General features: G+C 45.1%; 1 pseudogene; it reads left to right on the top strand.

The window, feature by feature from the left end:
• The first annotated feature begins 725 nt into the window (after nucleotides 1-725).
• Nucleotides 726-8354, top strand: LOC134488829 (uncharacterized; annotated as a pseudogene).
• The last annotated feature ends 8524 nt before the right edge of the window (nucleotides 8355-16878 follow it).

A 16878-nucleotide genomic window follows, 5' to 3' on the forward strand; every position in this document is an offset into this window, starting at 1 on the left:
TCCAAGAATTTGAAAAAGTATCTACCAAAGAAGCAAAAAGGGAAACACTTCATAAAACAATGAGTGTGTAGATAAGCCATCTTAGTTAGGAATGTAATTATTGCTTCATTAAGGCCGGAGTTGTGTTCTTCAATTTTGGATACAATTGGCATGAAATAAACATATATTTCATTGCTTTTCAGATCAGTTACACTTTTATTTCCCGGACTTTGAGCGATAAAACTCAGTCTCCTTTCTTCTATCCGATGCTCCCTGCTGAAGGAGTCCAGTACCCAGGGATGGTCAAGCTGCTTCTCCATTTCAGGTGGACCCTGGTTGGTCTGATTGCTCCAGACACTGACCAGGGGCATTGGTTCATGAGGACATTGACTTCTATGTTGTTAAGGAATGGCATTTGTCCAGTTATATCACAGACAGTTTCCAATACGCTAAATGAAGTTTTCATAAGTGATGGTCCATACCGCAATTGGAGACAAGTGAATGTCTTTCTTTATGGAGCTGAGGATTATGAGGTCAATATGGGGCTAAAGATTATACAAGTAGTTTTTGAAGATTTAAAGGAGCCTGTTACAGGGAAAGTCCTGATCACAACCATCCGATGGGACTTCACCATGTTTTTGGCACATGATGACATATCCATTCAATTCCTTCATAGCATTTTTTCCTTTCTGATGAAGAGAAACCACATGGCAAAATACGGTGGGTTGTTAGATTTTTATCGTATGATGCGTTACCTTGCACTGACATATTTCAGATGCTCCTACACCAAGGATACCTTTTCTGTGAAAGTCTGGAGACGGTGCAGAGAGAGAGAAGAACGGCAGGCTCAACCTCGGGAGATAATAGACCGGATCCTGTCTCTGGAGAACTACTTCACTTACAACACCATCTGGGCTGTGGCCCGGGCCTTCTATGCAGCCTATTTATCTAGACTTAAGAGGACAAGGATCAATGGTGGGAAGAACTTGGAGACTCCAAGGCTGAAGGCCTGGCAGGTATTGCTTTTCTCTGGCACATCTCTCATCTGCGACTAAGAATCAGCTTTACAAATATAAGAACCAGGCTCCTATTCTCAAAATCAAATTGGAAAATAAAATATAATTCAAAGACAAACATTACATTGAATTCCAACTTTACATTCCTCTCCCTTTTGAATTCCCTTTCCTTTTTTCCTTTCTTTGTCAACACTTTCACCTTTTAAACTTCATTAGGAAGAAGGAATTTGGCCATGTTCACTGTTCAGCCATACTTTCCCTCATTCAGTCAAATGCCATTTCATTTCCTGCCAATAATGGTTTCTTGGTTCGTCTATTGCCTTGCTTGCATGTTTCCCTTCTCTGACTTCTCTCTTTGAAGCAGGAGCACCACCATCTCTCCCCCGCCCGAATCCTGTCCTGTTCATTCCAATGATATGTGGGGTGTAGACTGCGTTAGCCAGACACAATCCCTAACTCTTGGTTAAATGAGTCTTATTCCTCTGCCACTGTTTTCATTTTTCAAGAGGACTGGAGAAACAAAATGGTGAAGGGTCACCACAAGTGGCCAACCTTTTCTAGCCTCATAAACCGTGTAGGCTATGACCTCAAGGAAAGCCGAGATTCTTCTCCTAGTGAACTTCCCATTCACCTGCAAACCGCTATAGAGATGGAGCAGTGTTGTGCCTCTAAAAGGAGATTTTTGCAGTGTTGTTGTGCACAACATACATTTTCTTCAGGTTTGTGTTGTGACATCCTTCCGGCTGCCTTAAGGGCCTGGGAGAGAAAACAAAGCTTATGCTTTCCTTCCACAAGGTTCTTAAGTTTTGACCTTCATCTTTTCTCCAGGCTGAAGGTGGAGTCTGAATTACAAACTCCTCCAATGTGGGAGTGAAGGTGCAACAAGGGCTTTCCTCTGCAAAATACAGGAGGATGGATAGGATTAGAAAATAAAATTGAATAATTCTGGATTGGAGATGGAGAAAGAGGCCAAGAGGGAGAAAAAGATGCACCTTTTCCTGACGGTGCTCAGCATCTTCTCTTCACAGTTCTGTCCCTCAAGAGTGAGTGTTAGATGGACCCTCCAACATTTGATGAGGAGAGAAGACACAGCATTTCTGTCTGTAGAGTCACAGCAGCAGATTCTCATCCGTGGCCTTTGACTGGGTCTCCTCAGTGGGTTCCTTGGCTTATCTATCTATCTATCTATCTATCTATCTATCTATCTATCTATCTATCTATCTATCTATCTATCTCTATCTCTTCATTATTTTTTTCAAAGTATAATTAAAATACAAAAGATAGAATACAGAAAAGATAGAATACAGAACTAAAAAAAAAGAAAAAAGCTATAAATGTGCAGAAATAAATGAATAGAAAAAAGATGCATAAAGAGTGACTTCTGACTTTCTACAACAAAGATATGCATAAAAAAATCAATCTCTTACTCCAATTTTAACTATGGTAAACATTATTTCCATAGTCCATTTTCAACTTGCAGTCCAACAATCCCATCTAACACAATTTCCCCCCCATTTAAAAACCTGAGGAAAAAATCTTCAGACACAGGTTTTCACCAAAGAGGAATAACTAAATATTGTCCCTCCTCCCTGTAAGAGTCACCTGTTGAGACTGGCATCTGTAGCAATAACTTAATTAAATAAATGATTTTTAATCCTCTCTGCCAGCTATAACTAACAAAAAGTAATCTAACTGTACTTTATTACTAACACATATAAAAGAAAGCTAACTTTATTAATATCCTTTTCACAAAAATAAGAGTAGCATCCAAAGAACAGACACAGTAATCTTAACCCCTTAAGAAGCCATCCTGACAAAATTCTCTCTAACCTTCAAATTTCAACAGTTCAATCTTACCTGATTCTTGGTTTAACTCCAAGTCCCTAATCCCCATCTTCTTCTTCAGGAAATTGACTTTGTATTTGGGTATTTTACATCATTATCAGTTTTCTATAATTTTCCATAATTTAAGATCCAAAGCTTAAGAGAGATGGTCAAAAACCTGAGTGACTTTCAGGTAAAGCTCATCGAAAATCCGTTTAATTTCTTCCGTATCTCACCATCTCAGATTACTGCACCCTCTAGAGACTCAGTAAAGTGAACTCCATTCAAAAGGTAGTTTCATTTTTCAGTGAAAGTATCCGACTTATTACTTACAGAAGTCATCCAATCAGCCTAGGGGAAAGTAATAACAAACACAGTTTCCCACAGGATCGTAAAAACAGAGAGGTCAAATTTAAGCTCCGCAGATTCATCAAAGTAAAGGAAGTCTTCAATATTTCTGAAAACTTACTAAAAAAAATAAAAAAACAATAATCCTGACTTTCAATTTTATATCTATCTATCTATTTATCCATCTATCTATCTCCAGATTTCTAAATTAAACAATCCTAAAAATAATGAAAATCACCCAGAGGTTCAGCTTTTCTTTGGTGTAAAAAGCCCATCTTAGGTAACAAATATGCAAAAAAAATAAAGTGTTTTAGAAATGGGTGCCTAGATCTAGAGTCCATTTTTCGGCTTTCTTGCAACCTCAGACTTGATGACAGCCCTGCCACCCAGCAGTCCCAATCACAGATTGATTGCAGGAGCTCCATCCCACAATGCCCCCTGCCCCCGAAACTGCTGTCTGGAGAACAAATGGGGTGATTTCCTGGATTCTCCCTTCTTGTTGTTGTTGTTTATTCATTCAGTTGCTTCTGACTCTTTGTGACTTCATGGACCAGCCCACGCCAGAGCTTTCTGAAGGTAGTCAACACCCCCAGCCCCCCAAGGATGCGTCCATCACCTCTAGAATATCATCCATCCATCCATCTTGCCCTTGGTCGGCCCCTCTTCCTTTTGCCCTCCACTCTCCCCAGCATCAGCATCTTCTCCAGGGTGTCCTGTCTTCTCATGATGTGGCCAAAGTATTTCAGTTTTGCCTTTAGGATTCTCCCTACCTCCTGGGAATACTTCAGACTGCAGGAACCAGCCTGCACCTGGAAAATGCTGCACCACCGACTCCACTTCAAAAAGCAGCACTGATAAGTCCACCATGACCCACCGGAAGCCTGTGTGTTCCTTGGCTTCCCAAAACCCCAGTTTTTGAGCAGCTGTAGACTCACAACAGTTTAAATAGTAGGCATTTGGATCCCAGATCTTTCCTTTGACTGATCAAGGAGACGGCCCTGGAAGCAGGCAGGCTCAGGCAACATAATCTTATGCAGATATCCTTCAGGGTAGCCTGCACTAGTTTCCCAAACTCAGCGATGAGCGATTCCAATGGGAAGAGGGGAAGGAGGTCTCTGCATCATCCTTGTTTGGAAAGGTCATCCTTGGATCTTCCTAAAATGGCTTTATTCCCTGGTCAACAATCACGGTAGACATTTTGTAACATGTTTTAGACCTAAGCTTAGGGAGAGTGCTATTAAAGGGTGAAGGAAGGCACAAGCCATGAAGGAGGGACTTGGACAGGAGATCACGCAATCCGGAGATAGGTGTGAAAAGAAACGCAAAATGATCCCACTTTGTTTTGTTTTGTGTAAGATGGGGCAGAGAAAAACTTGGACAGCCTTTCAAAATTAATGTCAGGTTGACCAGCTGCAGAAAAAGACATCGCAGGGATGCCAGAAAGCCTGCCCAGGATTCTGTCTGTCCCATCTTACAGCGTTTGTCCATATCATATATAATTAGGATATACAGTAAGTTAGAAGGTGCTACAGCACAGATTTGAAAACTGAATCTGAAACATGGATTTTGTGTGTGGGGGGAGAGAGAGAGAGAGAGAAACTCAGTCCTCTCCCAAAACCCATGAAAGGCTCTTGCCACAGAGCTTTGTGAGTCCTGTCTAAATAGGCCAATTTTCTCTTCCATTCCAGCTTCATTCTTTTCTTCAAAATTCTCAGTTTTACAATAATTCCATAGAAGGGGTATATTTGGATGAGAAGGGAGACTTGGCAGCAGACCTAGACATTGTGAACTGGGTCATTTCTGATAATATGTCCATTAGCAGAGTAATATTTGGGAGTCTAGAAAGACATGGATCCCTGGATTTCAAGTTTACGATCAACCAGGATGGGATTGAAGTGCTGAACAAGGTAGGGAAAACCTTTATTTCACTTTTTCTGCAGCTCTTACTGCCAGTATAGCCCTCTTTGGGCAGGGAGTGAATGTCATCTACATTCTGCCAAAGGGGCAAGATGTTATTTGATTAGATATCCAGGTACCAATAAGAAATATAGCCTTAACAATTCAAGTGAACTATTGATTAATCCTTAGTAAAGGGAGCTATGGGAAACATAACTGATTTCTCGAAGGCAAAGGAGCAATCCAACCTGCCCTTCTGTTATTTAGTATGTACATTTAGAATCTAAACTGAAAATTGTAGTGTGCCAAAAAAAAAAAAACTGTGAAAGGAAAAAGGTCCCCTGTGCAAGCACCGAGTAATGTCTGACCCTTTGGGGGGATGCCACTTTCGTGATGTTTTCTTCACAGACTATAGCGGGTTGGTTTGCCATTGCCTTCCCCAGTTGTCACCTTCCCCAGCAAACTGGGTACTCATTTTGCCAACCTTGGATGGATGGAAGGCTGAGCTGACCTGAGCCGGCTACCTGAGAATCCAGCTTCCTCTGGGGTCGCACTCGGGTCGTGGGGAGAGTTTCGGTTGCAATACTGGTGCACCACATGAGGCTCTTTACAATTTTTTATTTAATAGAAAAAATATATTTTTTTTAAATTTTCAGTTTAAATATATATATATATTTTTTAACATTTCATTTTTTTAAAGAATTATTTTTTTTCAAAAAAAAATAGAAGAGAATAAAAACAGGGAAGCAACATGCAGCGGAATCAGTTTGATGAGCTATAAGTTTTTCTGGACTTCAAATTCAGCAAAGCTAAGCCTTGAACTGGAGATCATGAACCCCATCATCCTTTGCTCCCTTTTGGAAAATTAAATCACTAATCATTTTTGGATCTTCTTCCTCTCTCTGTTCAGCCCCTTCCCTATTCCAGGTGTGTGGAAAGCTGTCGTCCTGGATTCATGAAGGTGGCTCAAGAAGGGAAGCCCATCTGCTGCTATGATTGTTATCCTTGTGCAGAAGGAACCATCTCCACCCAGGAAGGTGGGTGATAGTAGACAAATGGGGCAGACTTTTGGGAAGATCATACATACCAACATTTTCCATGAAAGGATATTTTGATAGACATTTCTAAGCTTAGCTTTTTAAAAATTACCAGGGAGCCACCCAGAGTGCCCCCCAGAGGGGAGAGATGGGCGGTGAGTAAATTTAAAACATAACATAACATAACATAACATAACATAACATAACATAACATAACATAACATAACATAACATAACATATTTCTGACTCTTCATCTTTAGAAACATCTTTCATTCTTCAAATTGCTATTCACCCTATTTCACTGAATAGTGAGAATTTCCAGAATTCCAGGCATATTGACCTTGGGTGGGTCTTTGGAAGACAATTGTGCCAGTCTTCTTGAAAGGTCCATGTCTGGATGGAACAATTTTAATGGGAAGTCAAGGTTCATGGCTCCAGATTTCCTGAGATGTCAGGAGGCAGAAAACTGTCTAGGATGCTTCCAGAGTCCAAAGACTTCTCTCTCTGCCTCTTCCATTGTCTACTGTTCATTGCCATGTTCACAAACCCCAGATTATAGCACTCCCAAAACTGAATCCCTAGACTGAATTGGAATCAGAGACCTGTTGGCCTAAATGGCCCTTTAGAAGGTTTCCCCTCTGATTGACTTACATCAATATGACCACAGTCACACCCCACCCTCCAGCTGTGCTGCATGGCCCCTTCTTCCTTGGTTGCTGGGCTGTCTTCCATGTGTGGTGGAGAAACGGTGCCAGTTTTTCTTGGGTTCACCAGTGAAATGGTGAACATCTTCCAGCCCTCTGATGGTTTCTCTTGCTTTCCTTGGTCCACTAAGACAGAGGTGGACGGCTCAAGGGTGGCTGTTTTTTCAAATAGGTTCAGCAGTGGAAGTGTAAGAGCTAGATCTTTCCTCCCTCCCTCCCTCCCTCCCTCCCATCCATCCATCCCTGCTGAAACAGTGTTGTTAAAAAAACAACACAGTCAAAAGAAGCACAGCTCTCCCAGGTTTCCCTTCTAGCTGGAAAAAAAGTAAAAAGTGAAACACTCAGGTGGGTTTTTGTCATGAGCCACCAAGACATGACCAAGGAGAGGGAGGAGAATAGTCCTTGCTGTCCAGGCACGGGTGGGAGGGGAAAAGAGGGAGGGGGAGCTGCCAACCAGGGTAACAACTGACCAGGCAGAAAAACGGCCCTTTTAGAGGACCCAATCTGGAAATGCACTTTTTAAAACTTGCTTCAACCACACCCTCTCTATACATGGGGACAAGCAGTGAGGTCATCAGAGAAAGGGATGCCCATTTATGAGACTCATACCTGGAAGAGGCCATTGAGGCCATGAGTCCAGTCATCTGCTGATGTCAGGAACAGAAATTAAAGCATCCTCAAGAGATGGCAGCCCAGTCTCCCTTAGGACAGGGGAGGGGAGACCCCATCTTACACCATCTCCAGGTTCAGCCAAACTATGTATTTGATTAAAGGACATGCGTAATGGGAGATCTTACTCTTGCTGTTTTCAGATGCAGAAAAATGCACCAAATGTCCAGAAGATCAACATCCAAACACCAGTCAAGATCACTGTATCCCTAAGATTAAAACCTTCTTATCCTATCAAGGAAGTCTGGGAATCATCCAAATCACCATTGCCCTTTCCTTGTCCTTAACCACAAGCTTTGTCTTAGGAATCTTCATTAAATTCCAAGACACTCCAATCGTCAAAGCCAACAACAGGGACCTTTCCTACATCCTCCTTGTCTCTCTCCTGCTTTCCTTCTTCACCTCCTTCCTCTTCATTGGCCAGCCGAGAAAAGCCACCTGCCTCCTCCGACAGACAACCTTCAGCATCATCTTCTCAGTTGCCATTTCTTCTGTCTTGGCCAAAACGATCATGGTGGTGCTGGTCTTCTTGGCCACAAAGCCAGGGAATAAAGTACAGAGATGTCTGGGGAAGAGCTTGGCCAACTCTATTGTCCTTTCCTGTTCTGGCATCCAAGTTGTCATTTGCAGCATCTGGCTTGGCACTTCTCCCTCATTTCCTGATTCTGACCTGCACTCTCAGCCTGGAGAGATAATCCTACAATGCAACGAAGGATCCGTCACCATGTTTTACACTGCCCTCGGCTACATGGGCTTCCTAGCAGCTGTCTGCTTTACGGTGGCTTTCCTGGCCAGGAACCTCCCAGGGGCCTTCAATGAAGCCAAGCTGATCACCTTCAGCATGTTGGTCTTTTGCAGTGTTTGGGTGTCCTTTGTGCCCACTTATCTGAGCACCAAGGGGAAATCCATGGTGGCTGTGCAGATCTTCTCCATCTTGGCCTCCAATGCTGGCCTGCTGGTCTTCATCTTTTTCCCCAAATGCTACATTATTTTCCTGAGACCAGATCTGAATACAAAAGAATATTTGATGGCAAAATAAAACAGTATAGTATATTATGGGTAGGTGATTCCCAGAAATGTCAGTTAATAATTCTAACAGCACTTGATATTTTAAAGTTTTTTGAAAAAAAAATTAAACAAAAATACCAAGTTCTTTTTTTCCCCAGCTCCATTATTTCAACTTTATCATTTCTTCAAATGATAGAAAAGGGCTACCACTTTTTAATTAATATGACTTCCCCTTTTCCCTTTGTTCTTGAGTGTACAGATGCTTTGGGTGAGTGTAGGAGAATTTACCCAACTGGAGACAAGGACACAATTACTTTGAAGCACAAGTTATTCTGTTGATAGTGATAGAAAAAATATGGGGCCTAAAGGGGGGTGGAGTCCCTTCTTATAGTCTTACATAAATTGGCGCAGACAGGTGAGAGGGAACGGAAGCAAGTTATCTGACCTGCTTTAGACAACAACATTTTTGATTGGACATAGAACATCAGTATCTCGTGAGGTTGATGAGGCAATTGATTGATGATGGGCCATCTCATTGTATTCAACTCCTAGAGGCCACAGGGGTAGATTTTCTCCATGACGATCTGTCCTTAAACTGGTCTTTCAGGTCGAAGTCAGTTCAAATGTACATTTCTTACATTTAAAAGTCACAGCACAGTTTGTGGGGGTTTTTTTGCTTTGTTTTTTGCTAAAAGACAAAGCGCCTAGTGTGCTTTCAAATTCTCAGAGCAATTCTTTCTCTCTTCCTGAATAATTCAGCAATCACCCAGATGCTCTTGCACTCCCAAGTTTATAAATTCATTTTAGAAAAACCGCACATAAATCCCATATCACTCTAATGTGACAGGCAATTAATATTGCAGAATTGCCTCTACCATAACATACCATAACATTCACTAGACAGTGCTCTCTCTCTGTCTCTCACACATGTCACAATTTCTTCAAGGCCTATATAAAAAACAAAATACTTTCAAGTGTCACAGTGGTCAAAATCTGTCCTTCGGCACCTTCTCGTGGGCTTTGTAATTTTTGGAAGAGAGTTCTTGAAAGTTCTTGAAATGAGCTGGTGGTACAGCTGTGGGGAAAACGTGCAGCCAGTTTGTCTTTGGAGGTGCTCCGTGTCCGAGGCCAGGCGGCTGATTCCCACCCCCACCAGCCCTTCCGAACTCTCTACCTTTCCCAATTCTGCCCATCGAGGGGAACGCAGCAGACCCCGCTCCTTTATCTCCCTGAAACCTCTTGCCCTGCTGGGAGCTTGGCATCCTCCCAAAAGGCTTCCCACTGCAATGCCACCCGCGGCTGCACCAGCTCCATTCCTTGCCCTCTCTTTCCTCCCAGCCATCCGTCAGATGCTCCTGCACTCTGAAGACCATCCATCCGGTAATTGTAAAGTGTTTGAAAATCCAGCAAAACAGAGTGCAGAGCAATATTTTGGTATAAGCTGGTGTGTGTATGTGTGGCAAAGACAGTCACTGTGGGGTTGATGTTGGAATCGAAATGAGCAGCCTGGGAGTCCTGCCTCCCTTCCAGCTGCACTTTCTCAGTTGAACTCCTGGCTAAAAGGCCTGAGAATTCAAAAAGGAAAACCTTCCTAGCAGAACAGGACATCGTCAGCCGCCAGTACCTGTCTCTCGTTCCTTTGCCCCTGGGATGGTGCCACTATTGTAATATTCAGAGGGAGAGTGTTGTGATAATCTCTGTCTCATCTCAGTTGCCACTGATATTTAAATAAATAAATTTATTTATGAAACAGATTTCAGTTTCTTTATGCAACAGATTTATAAGGCTGCCCAACTCACACACGAAAACAGATATGTGAAATCTGGAGCCCTGTCTGTGGCTGGTCCATCTCTGCACCTGATCTGGAGATGGGCAACCATGTGGAGGCTGCAGATGTGATAGCTCTTCTTCTCATTGTCCAAATAATTCCGGGTGTGGTGTTGCCCCTAAACTAAAACTTCAGGGATTTTATTTCCTGCTTATCTGTATGTTTCTTTCTTTCTTTCTGGCAAAGGTTTTGCTTGACGTAAATCTCAGACTTCAAAGCAACAGGAGGCTCTTTCTGACATCTGAATAGCCAAATGAATGAAGGAGGAAGTTCCTTGGGTGCTGCAGAGGGCCAGGGAGAAAGTCTTCTGCAGGGAGAGCCACGCTGGTGACTTTCCAGTACAAGGGATTCAAAGGAGTTTTAGTCATCTGCCCACGTTGGCACTCGGTGTGTCTGTCTTGGGAAGAGACCTAACTCTTCAAATGAAACTGTAGAACATTAAGAGGCTGTTTAGGCCACCAAGACAACTTAATTATCCGGGCAAATTGCAGGATACCCTGTTAACTGGCCTAAGCTGGAATTGATGCCAATAGGCAAACTTTTATTTCTTTGCTCACAAAGAGATGATCATTTTTGTATTCTGGAGTCCTTGGGGTTCTCTGAGCTTGGCTGTTTCTTGCAGACATTTTGTTACCAAACTAAGTTTCAAGAAACTAGATTTTTTGGGTAGTGAAACCTCTGCAAGAAAGCCACCAAGCTCAGAGGACCCCAGGGACTCCACAGTTCAACCCTGAGCTACGAAGATTGGTATCATTTTTGTATATTTACTGAATATATGAACTATTGAGGTATTCTTATCATATAATTTAATTGGAGATGAACACAAAGATGTTGATCGATGGGATGCTTTAAGTCTCACCTACCCGGATAATTCCAGGATAATTTACATGTTGCATGCAATTCCTAAATACTTCCTCAGTAAATATTTGCCCCACTCCATGCCGTGTTCCATAAGCATCTTTGAGTTTCTTCAACTATGAAGGCATCTTTGAAAAGGATGCTTTTGTCCATTAAAGGAAGGTTCTGAAAACTCGAACGATACCATTATGAGTATCTTTTCACTCGTATCAAAATTTGAACACCTTCATTTAGTAAAATATCTAATGGAGTTTGGATGCACCGACTGTTCGTTGTTCTTGCGCTAGGCCTGACACTTGCATATACTACTAGATCACATGACTTCATTAGGACAGGCAATGAAGTGGCCAGAATAAAACCCTTCATCTGGCTCTGGGTGTGTTTATGCATCAGCTTCTATCCCGGCCCAACATCAAATCTCCCAATCTGGCAACAGGGCAACCCGGCAGTTGGAGAAGCCCAATGTTTCTTTAGCTACATTTATTGGGAAGAAAGGGATAGAATGGCACAAAAATAAACAAGGCAGGTGGCAGGGGCCTGGATCAGGGAGATAGTAGATCCTTCCCGGAGTGAAGGGGTGATGCTGCTGGCCTTGAAGATGGTACTGGTCCACACCTTCCTCAAGAAACCATTTCTTGACTTGGCCGATTTTGAGAATTTTATACAGCCTCCAACCTTCCCGTTCTGAAAATATACTGGACCTGCAATTACAGGAGGAAACTTTTTTTTTTTCAATCTGTTAAGGTAATGCTTAAGATATGCTGCTACCTGTGATGGTCAAGGCACTCTAAGTACTTGGTCTGTTGTGTTGACTCTGGCTTGTGATTGGCCAGTTCCTGTGCTTTTCCAGGAATCCTCTCATCTCTCTCCTGAAAATGCCTTTAGGTCTACCTTCTGGAGACCCAAGCCCTCCTCCCAGTCTCTCTTTGTCCAGTACTTTTTTTTTGGCTTCCCTGCTGGGTCTGATAAACACTTGCTTGTGACATTGATTCCTATATTAGAAGTTGTGTTTCACCTGAAGTCCTAAATCTGGATACATCCAAGTCACTCCTGCTAAGCTAAAGGAATCATTTTGTTTGCTGCTTGGATTCTCACTGGATAAATGGACGGCCACATACATTTGGTTAATGAATAAACAATTAAAATAACACCAATACCTTCCTGTCTAAATTAAGGCAGAGATTTTCCAATTTTCTTTCTAACAGGTTGTCCTGTCAGGGCCAGCCTCGCTCCGCAATAAGACACAGACTCACTTAATGGGTATTAAGGATTTCTGGTTTATTGGAATGATAGCTGACAGAACGAAAAACGGGAACGGGGTAGGTAGGTGGGGGTGCCCCTTTTATACCCTCCTGTATTGCCCCGGGCTTCCCCACCCCTCAATGCCCCGATCCCTCTTGATGGGATCCTTGATGGCTGCGTGGGCGTTTTCCCCGGTGTCCTCTTTGTCTTCCTGCAACGGTTGCGTTCTCCGGGGCACCATGTGCTCCTTATCTTCACTCCTCTGACGTCCCTCTTTTCAGGTGTTGATGGGATCATGGGTGTGGGTGTCCTTGGGTGCTTGTTTAATCCCTGATTGGATTATCTTCTTCCCCCTTTTCCTTAATGGTCCTGATCCACGTTGTGAGGCTCTTTGTGCCTTGCAACGAGGTCATGACATGCTGCCCCCCCAAAGATGTTCTATGGTGCTGGTTTCTCTGGGTATGCCTCATGGAACTGTCTTGTCAGTTGTCTAGCCATGACGTGTCGTGCCTGGACCCACTCTGGGTGTGAGAAATGTTTCCATCTCACGAGGTATTGGAGTGTTCCTCTTTGCTTTCTTGAGTCCAGTATTTCTTTTACTTCAAAATGTTGTTGGTTGTCTATCATTATGGGTGGGGGTGGAGGTTCTTCCGTATGCCATTTAGATGTGCTCGTTGGTTTCAGTAGTGCACAATGAAACACTGGGTGGACCCGTCTCAAATTGTAAGGCAGTTCCAGTTTGAACGTAACTGGGTTGATTACCTGTATGATTTTAAAAGGTCCAATGAATTTCGGTGCCAATTTCTTTGATGGTTGTGAGGTCTTTATGAACTTAGTGGAGAGGTAGACCCTATCTCCCACTTTGTAGTTCGGTGCCTCCGCCCTGTGGTTGTCCGCATATTTTTTGTACGTTGTTTGTGCGTCTGCTAAAGCCGTCTGGATGATTGGCCAGGTTGTTGCCAGCTGTGCCGCCCAATCGTCTGGTGAGCAGGGCAGGGTTTCAGGTTGCGGCAATTCTGGTATCGGTACAAAATCTCTTCCATAGACCACCTTAAAAGGGGTGTGGCCAGTACTCTGGTGTACTGCGTTATTATAGGCCACCTCTGCAAAAGGTAGTAGGTCTACCCAGTTGTCCTGTTGATAATTTATGAATGCCCTTAGGAACTGTTCAAGTGTTGAGTTAAGGATCTCTGTTGATCCGTCCGTGTTTGGATGCCACGCAGTGGACAGTGCTTGCTTGGTTCCGATTAGTTTTAAAAATTCCCGCCAAAACTTTGACGTGAATTGTGTGCCTCTGTCGATCACCAACCTGTAGGGGGCGCCATGAATCCTGTATATGTGTGTTAGGAATAAACGTGCCAGCTGTTGTGCGGAGGGGATAGTCGCGCACGGGATGAAGTGTGCTTGTTTGGAAAAATAGTCTTTTACCACCCATATCACAGTTTTTCTTTGGCTGGGTGGGAGGTCCACAATGAAATCCATGGAAATTTCTTCCCATGGCCGGGAGGGGCTGGCTACCGCCTGTAACAGCCCGTGGGGTTTCCCTCCTTTACGTTTGGTGGTAGCACATATGGGGCAGTTGCTTACGTAGTCTTTTACGTCCTTTCTAAGATTTGGCCACCAAAATTGCCTCCTTGTTAGGTGGAGGGTTTTTACAAACCCAAAATGCCCTGCAGATTTGTCATCGTGTGCTCTGTGTAAAATTTCTCCCCGCAGTGATTCGGGCACGTACAAAGCTTTCTCCTTCCAGGCGATATTGTCTTTGAAAGATACATGTTGTTGGTTATTCTGCAACCATGTATCTTGCTGTAGTGCTTGTGTGAGTCTTTGTTGCCAGTTCGGTGAAATTGAGCGTCGCCTCCGATCGCTCCCCGCCGTTCGTGCTGGCGTGCGCTGATTCCTTGTCTGGCTCCGCGTGACAGCTGGGCAGCCGAGCTGTTTCTCGGTCCATACTGTTCCTACGATGTCGGAGGCTTGCGTGTCGTCCTGTGGTCGTCGGGAGAGGGCGTCTGCCAAGAAGTTTTTCTTGCCCGGTATGAATTTCAGCGTGAAATTAAACCGGCTGAAAAACTGAGCCCATCGCACCTGCTTCGGGCTGAGCCGTTTTGGCGTGCTGAGTGCCTCCAGGTTCTTGTGGTCCGTCCACACCTCGAAAGGGCAGGAGGCCCCCTCCAGCAGGTGTCGCCACGTTTCCAAGGCTGTTTTTACTGCAAACGCCTCCTTTTCCCATACGTGCCATCTCCGCTCCGTCTCGGAGAATTTGCGGGAAAGGTAGGCGCAGGGCTTTAGGTGGTTGTCGGAGTCCTTTTGGAGCAGGATGGCTCCGATGGCGAAATCGGAGGCATCTGCTTGCACCACAAAAGGCTTGGTGGGGTCGGGGTGCTGTAGCACTGGCTCAGCTGTGAAAAGGGTTTTCAGTCTCTCGAAAGCCGTTTGACAGTCAGCTGTCCAATTCAGTAGCGCCCCCGGGTTCCTCGATTTGCGCGTGTCCCCCAAGCCCTTAGTTTTTAGCAGGTTAGTTAGGGGCAATATAGTCTCTGCCAGCCTGGGCGTGAACCCCCTGTAGAAATTAGTGAATCCCAGGAGGCTTTGCAGCTGTCTCCTTGTGCGTGGGCGTTCCCATGCCAGGATGGCTTGGACCTTGCTGGGGTCCATTTTTATCCCTTTAGCAGAAATCCTATACCCTAGGTAGTCAATTTGTTTTTTGTGAAACTCGCACTTGGAGAGCTTTATAAACAGCTCTGCCTTGCGAAGTTTCTTGAGCACGTCCTTTACCAAGCGTTCGTGCTCACGTTCTGTTTCTGTGTAGATCAATACATCATCCAGATAAACCAAACCCCCCTTAAAAAGGTGGTCACGCAGGACCTCATTAATTAACTGCATGAATACCCCCGGTGCCCCTGCCAATCCGAAAGGGAGTACTTTATATTGAAACGCCCCCAATGGGCAATTGAAAGCAGTCTTCCACTCATCCCCCTCCCTTATCCGTATGCGGTAGTAGGCTTCCCTTATGTCCAGTTTGGAGAATACCTTACCCTTTACCAAGTGGGACAAAATGTCCTTTATTAAGGGTAAGGGGTATTTATTTGAAATGCTTGCTGCGTTTAACCCGCGGTAGTCTGTACAGAGCCGCAATGTCCCATCCTTTTTCTCGCGAAAGAGGACTGGCGCTCCCACTGGAGAGTTCGCTGGCTCAATGAAACCTCTCGCCAGATTTTTGTCTATGAAGTCCCTTAACGTAGCTAGCTCTCGCTGGGTCATAGCATATATTTTTGGTTTGGGTAGGGGTACCCCCGGGACCAGTTCAATGGTACAGTCCGTCTTTCTGTGGGGGGGGAGTTTGTCCGCCTCTTTCTCACCGAAAACATCGGCGAAATCCCCGTATTTGGTTGGCAGTCCCTCTGGCAGAGCTGTCTCTCTGTGTTCTGCAGTCGTCGTCGCCCCCCCCATGGCTGCTCGGGGAACCCTGTCCCCTGACGGTGCTTGGTAGCACCCGTCAGCAAACTTAATCTCTCTGGTTCTCCAATTGATGACTGGGTTTTGCTGCACGAGCCATGGGATCCCCAGAATGAGCCGGGGTTGCCCCACCGGTGCCACGATGAAAGCCAATTTTTCCTCGTGGCTGCCGAGCCGTAGCGCGGTTTTTCCGGTGTATTGGGTGACCGGGCCCCCTCCCGCTGCAGATCCATCTAGCTGCGAGAACACCAAGTGGTGCTGAAGTGGATAGCAGCGGAGGTCGAGTGCGGCTGCCAGGTCAGGGTGCATGAGGCTTTTGGAGCAACCTGAATCAATGAGTGCCCAGACCTTTTCGGTTTTATTTCGATGGGTGAGGGTGACACGGACGTAGAGGGTGGGGCATTCCTCACTCACCCCTTTGTCGAAGCGCCTGTCAGTGTTCTCCACCTGTCCTTCGGCGCCCCTTAGGCCAGGTGGTTGTCGTTTCCCGCCGCCTCATCTGGGTTGCTGTCCTCCCCCTCCGAACTGTAGGGGTCGTGTCTGCGTCGGTACTCCCCCTTTGCTGCTGGTCGCTTTCTCGGCGCTGGGGTTGGTGCTGTTTGTGCCCTCCTTGGGCTCTCTCTGGGCGTCGTTTTGGGGCATGCGGCTGCTTTGTGGTCTTCCCTGCCGCACGTGAAACATTGCCCTTTTGCGAAGCGTCTGTCCCGTTCCTCCCTCCAGGGTTGGGGTCCCGCCCTCACCTGCCTTGCGCTGGTGCGTGGGGGTCGCGCTGTCGCCATCTGTTGCGTTTCCCTCCTTGCGTGGAGGAACGTGTCGTGGGCGTTCTCCGCTTCCGCTGCCAGCTGGATCCACCCCGTGAGGGAGCTGGGGTTGTCGCGGCCAAGTGCCCACCGGAGGACGTTTAAGTTGAGTCCATGTTTGAACTTCTCAATCAGTGTCGATTGAGACCACGTGTCTACTTTTCCGGCTAGGGCGTGGAACTCCATGGCATACTCAGCCACGGAGCGCGGGC

The sequence above is a fragment of the Candoia aspera genome, chromosome 2 (assembly GCF_035149785.1).
Source record: "Candoia aspera isolate rCanAsp1 chromosome 2, rCanAsp1.hap2, whole genome shotgun sequence".
In the NCBI taxonomy this organism is placed as follows: Eukaryota; Metazoa; Chordata; class Lepidosauria; order Squamata; family Boidae; genus Candoia; species Candoia aspera.